This window comes from Salvelinus namaycush, chromosome 32, assembly GCF_016432855.1.
Source record: "Salvelinus namaycush isolate Seneca chromosome 32, SaNama_1.0, whole genome shotgun sequence".
Lineage (NCBI taxonomy): Eukaryota > Metazoa > Chordata > Actinopteri > Salmoniformes > Salmonidae > Salvelinus > Salvelinus namaycush.
The window spans coordinates 31,711,378-31,717,582 of NC_052338.1; positions in this window are offsets into that span (position 1 = coordinate 31,711,378).

A 6,205-nucleotide genomic window follows, 5' to 3' on the forward strand; every position below is an offset into this window, starting at 1 on the left:
TTCTTTGCTTCTGGCCATTTTGAGCCTGTAATCGAACCCATAAATGCTGATGCTCCAGATACTCAACTAGTCTAAAGAAGGCCAGTTTTATTGCTTCTTTAATTCAGTACAACAGTTTTCAGTTGTGCTAACATAATTGCAAAAGGGTTTTCTAATGATCAATTAGCCTTTTAAAATGATAAACTTGGATTAGCTAACACAACGTGCCATTGGAACACAGGAGTGATGGTTTCTGATAATGGGCCTCTGTATGCCTATGTAGATATTCCATAAAACAAATCTGCCGTTTCCAGCTACAATAGTCATTTACAACATTAACAATGTCCACACTATTTCTGATCAATTTGATGTTATTTTAAAATGGACAAAAAAAGTGCTTTTCTTTCAAAAACAAGGACATTTCTAAGTGACACCAAACTTTTGAACCGTAGTGTACAGTTGAAGTCGGAAGTTTACATACACCTTAGCCAAATACATTTAAACTCAGTTTTTCACAATTCCTGACATTTAATCCGAGTAAGAATTCCCTGTTTTAGGTCAGTTAGGATCACCACTTTATTTTAAGAATGTGAAATGTCAGATAAATAGTAGAGAGAATGATTTATTTCAGCTTTTATTTCTTTCATCACATTCCCAATGGGTCAGAAGTTTACATACACTCAATTAGTATTTGGTAGCATTGCCTTTAAATTGTTTAACTTGGGTAAAACGGTTTGGGTAGCCTTCCACAAGCTTCCCACAATAAGTTGCGTGAATTTTGGCCCATTCCTCCTGACAGAGCTGGTGTAACAGAGTCAGGTTTGTAGGCCCCCTTGCTTGCACACACTTTTTCAGTTCTGCCCACAGATTTTCTACAGGATTGAGGTCAGGGCTTTGTGATGGCCACTCCAATACCTTGACTTTGTTGTTCATAAACCATTATGCCACATCTTTGGAAGTATGCTTGGGGTCATTGTCCATTTGGAAGACCCATTTGCAACCAAGCTGTAACTTCCTGACTGATGTCTTGAGATGTTTGCTTCAATATATCCACAATCTTCATGCCTCATGATGCCATCTATTTTGTGAAGTGCACCAGTCCCTCCTGCAGCAAAGCACCCCCACAACATGATGCTGCCACCCCCGTGCTTCACGGTTGGGATGGTGTTCTTCGGCTTGCAAGCATCCTTTTTCCTCTAAACATAATGATGGTCACGTCTCCACGTGTCTCCTTCCTAAGCGGTACGATGGCTCCGTGGTCCCATGGTGTTTATACTTGCATTCTACAGATGAACGTGGTACCTTCAGGCATTTGGAAAATGCTCCCAAGGATGAACCAGACTTGTGGAGGTCTACAATAATTTTTTCTGAGGTCTTGGCTGATTTCTTTTGATTTTCCCATGATGTCAAGCAAAGAGGCACTGAGTTTGAAGGTAGGCCTTGAAATACATCCACAGGTGCACCTCCAATGGACTCAAATGATGTCAATTAGCCTATCAGAAGCTTCTAAAGTCATGACATCGTTTTCTGGAATTTCCCAAGCTGTTTAAAGGCACAGTTAACTTAGTGTATGTAAACTTCTGACCCACTGGAATACAGTGAATTATAAGTTAAATAATCTGTCTGTAAACAATTGTTGGAAAGAATTACTTGTGTCATGCACAAAGTAGATGTCCTATAACCGACTTGCCAAAACTATAGTTTGGAAACAAGACATTTGTGGAGTGGTTGAAAAACAAGTTTTAATAACTCCAAACTAAGTGTATGTAAACTTCCAACTTCAACTGTTAGTTTATGTTAATTTGTTGTAGGCTAAAGCTTCTTCGGGAACATGAACCCATCATGGCCAGAAAAGGTGGCGAGGCATTTATAAAAATATGTATCATGTTTATTAAATCAAATATTGTTTACTTGATACATTTGAAATTACAAATCGTCAATGGGAATGGTCTGTTCCGCCGTTAAAACGCTGATTAAACTGTGCTCTCGATCGGCTCGCATCGAGCAAAGCATTCGAATTAGTTGATCTACTTACTACTGTAAAGTGGGTCCAATTAAAAGGAGAGACGGGATGTTGTAGGCCTATTGGCTACATCACGAGTATGAAACCATCACAGTCAGAAAAGCTGAGGAATTTATTCTGCAACGATAATGTTAATAGGATATAGATACCTATTTCTATATAAAACTATTTTAGAACTCAAAAGATACAAATAAAAAATAAGATATTGGCTCTTATCACTAACGGCAAGTGATCGCATCTCATTATATTTACCGGTTTCTCGTTATGATTGAATAAGCGTGTCATAGTATCCCCCCCCACATGCCTGCTTACAATACAATACTTCAGCCACAAGAAACTGTGCTTAGGTTGAGACACGGTAAGCACATTCCCGTCGTCAAGTTCCCTTTTTATGAGTTTAAATAAAGTTTTGCGTGATAACTGGCACACACACGCATGTTTTGGGGTATATTTTGTACATAGCAAACATTTATAAAACGAGGCCCCAAGACTACTCTCCCTTCTGCCCCAATATAGGCCAAAAAACTAACTGAGCCAAGAAACACCCTTCCACCTGTCTGTCTCCAATAAGTGTGATGATGTCAAGACGGTTCTCCTTAATATAAATATATAAAGTGTTCTTTTCTCTCTCAAAGTTTCCAGGATGTCACGTGTCCTACTTATATCAGTACACTAGTAAAAACATAAAGCATTACAAAACTTCAATTCTATCAAATAGAGTACCACAGTATGCGTCATAATACCCATGAAACCTAGCGGTCAAACAAGGAAATGGTTATAATCATTTTTCCCATAGGGGATTATAGAAACACTTAAAATAAGGGCTGTGTTTGGTGTAGGCTTACCCTGGTGTGACGTTTTGATACCCGCGTAAATCTCTCGGACAAAGTTTTTATTTCAATTTTACTAGGCAAGTCAGTTAAGAACAATTTCTTATTTAAAATGACTTTAAATCAATATAGACACCTGTATTTACACCTCCAAAAATGAAATGCTAATTAGTTGCTAATGTGGCTTTCATAAAAGAACTACAAATACCATGATGATCTGGACGAGACAGTCGAATCGAGGCAAAGGTAAGAATCTCTGAATTAACTCTCTAATGTTATCTACATTTAGTAAATGAATAAATTGGCTACATTTCTTTAACTTGACAATTGTGTTAAATGTCTTGTGTGAGTTTTAAATTGACACAATACCTGTTTAGCAAAGGCATCTGCCAGAGATGACGTGCAGGAGCTTGCAGGGATTTGTAGTCTTGCGTGATGTCTACTTTGACGTTAATTAGCATTTTGGAATAGGAGAGTAAAAAGAGACGAATATATTGGATTAAAGTCACCTTGTCCGATAGAGATTTACACTGTTATCAAAAAGTCACTCCAGGGTAAGCCTACACAAAACAGTCATTATTTTAAGTGTTTCTAAAATCCCCTATAGGAAAAATGAACGGTGGAAAAAAACGATTGTAACTATTTCCTTGTTTGACGGCTCGGGTATTATGGGACATCCACTGTGGGGCTCTATAAGCCATTCCATTTGTTCTTCACCAAATTCGACATTCATTGACCTCCATACAAAACTCAGGGTGAGTGAAAACACCACCACCTGCTGGAGACGACAGATTTAGGGCCGAGTTATCACTCTCGATTCTCATCATCCTCTGCCTAAATATAGTAGACAGCACAGCGGTCAGGCCACTCAAGAAGTGAAAGTAAAGTGTGGTACCTTAATTAAAACACTATAATCCATTTCAATTTTTAAAACATAAATCCACACAAAATAACAATAAAATAAAAAAAGATTCCCAAAAACACAAAGAACCAATCTCTGTGATGGGCATCAGTGGATTTCCTACAAATAAGTCTTGATGACATCATGCCTAGGCTTGCATCCCAAATGCCCCCCTATTCCCTACAGGCCCTGGTTAAAAGTAGTGCACTATAACAGGGAATAGTGCACATAACTCCATCAAGACATCCTGACGTACCCTGTGTTTTCATGGTTTTAGTAAATAGGTAAAAACACCTCCAATAAAGTCTTGGTTAAATGTATTGTACTACTGTAGTACAGGGGAACAGCCTGACATTCAGTACTCCAACCTGTATTGTACTACTGTAGTGCAGGGGAACAGTCTGCCATTCAGTACTCCAACCTGTATTGTACTACTGTAGTGCAGGGGAACAGTCTGCCATTCAGTACTCCAACCTGTATTGTACTACTGTAGTGCAGGGGAACAGTCTGCCATTCAGTACTCCAACCTGTATTGTACTACTGTAGTGCAGGGGAACAGTCTGCCATTCAGTACTCTAACCTGTATTGTACTACTGTAGTGCAGGGGAACAGTCTGACATTCAGTATTACAACCTGTATTGTACTACTGTAGTGCAGGGGAACAGTCTGACATTCAGTATTCCAACCTGTATTGTACTACTGTAGTGCAGGGGAACAGTCTGCCATTCAGTACTCTAACCTGTATTGTACTACTGTAGTACAGGGGAACAGCCTGACATTCAGTACTCTAACCTGTATTGTACTACTGTAGTACAGGGGAACAGTCTGCCATTCAGTACTCCAACCTGTATTGTACTACTGTAGTGCAGGGGAACAGTCTGCCATTCAGTACTCCAACCTGTATTGTACTACTGTAGTGCAGGGGAACAGTCTGCCATTCAGTACTCCAACCTGTATTGTACTACTGTAGTACAGGGGAACAGTCTGACATTCAGTACTCCAACCTGTATTGTACTACTGTAGTACAGGGGAACAGTCTGACATTCAGTACTCCAACCTGTATTGTACTACTGTAGTACAGGGGAACAGCCTGACATTCAGTACTCCAACCTGTATTGTACTACTGTAGTACAGGGGAACGGCCTGACATTCAGTACTCCAACCTGTATTGTACTACTGTAGTGCAGGGGAACAGTCTGACATTCAGTATTACAACCTGTATTGTACTACTGTAGTGCAGGGGAACAGTCTGACATTCAGTATTCCAACCTGTATTGTACTACTGTAGTGTAGGGGAACAGTCTGACATTCAGTACTCCAACCTGTATTGTACTACTGTAGTGCAGGGGAACAGTCTGACATTCAGTACTCCAACCTGTATTGTACTACTGTAGTGCAGGGGAACAGTCTGACATTCAGTACTCCAACCTGTATTGTACTACTGTAGTGCAGGGGAACAGCCTGACATTCAGTATTCCAACCTGTATTGTACTACTGTAGTGCAGGGGAACAACCTGACATTACGCCTGGGTCAGGGTTCTACCTTTCTCCGCTAGTATACGTGGCAGAAGCTCCGTTTTCACCGTGGTGAAATAAAATCCCCGTATGCTTTTGGGTATGGTAAAAAGACGGATGTATCCAGTTTTCAGAAAAAGACGTGTGTGTGCAGGCCGTAGTTTAAAAAATAGAAGAAATGGGAGTGAACATTTATGACGGCTTTGATTGAATTGCAGCCTCACTCAACATTCCTACAGAACGCCCCAGGCAGAGTAGAATGACAACTGGTTTCCCGAGTGTTTTGTGCATTTACAAAACACTTAAAAAAAACAATGGTTGTTATAAAAAGGCTAAAAAAAATACAAAAATAAGTGACAAACTTCTTTCTATTTTATAAATGTAATTTAGGAGCTGGGGACATGATACAAAACAATGTAATGATCTCCATACTGTACGCAACCTGAACAATAATTCAACAAGTAAAACAAGACCAAACATTTTTTTCTGCAAAAAAAAAAAAAAGACGGCCACATATGCTGAACAAAAATTATAAAAACAACATGTAACAACTCAATTGATTTTACTCCGCTACAGGTCATAATGAGGAAAATCAGTCAATAAAAATTTATTAATTAGGCCCTAATCTATGGATTTCACATGACTGGGAATACAGATGCATCTGTTGGTCACGGATAACAAAACAAAAAAATGCTTGCCCATAACATAACCCCACCATGGGTCACTGTTGACAACGTCGACAACAGCAAACCGCTCACCAATATGACGCCATATTCATGGTCTGCGGTTGTGAGGCCGGTTGGACGTACTGCCAAATTCTCAAAAAGAACGCTGGAGGCGGCTTACGGTAGAGAAATGAACATTCAATTCTCTGGCAACAGCACTGGTGGACATTCCTACAGTCAACATACCAGTTGCACGATCCCTCAAAACTAGAGACATCTGTGGCATTGTGTT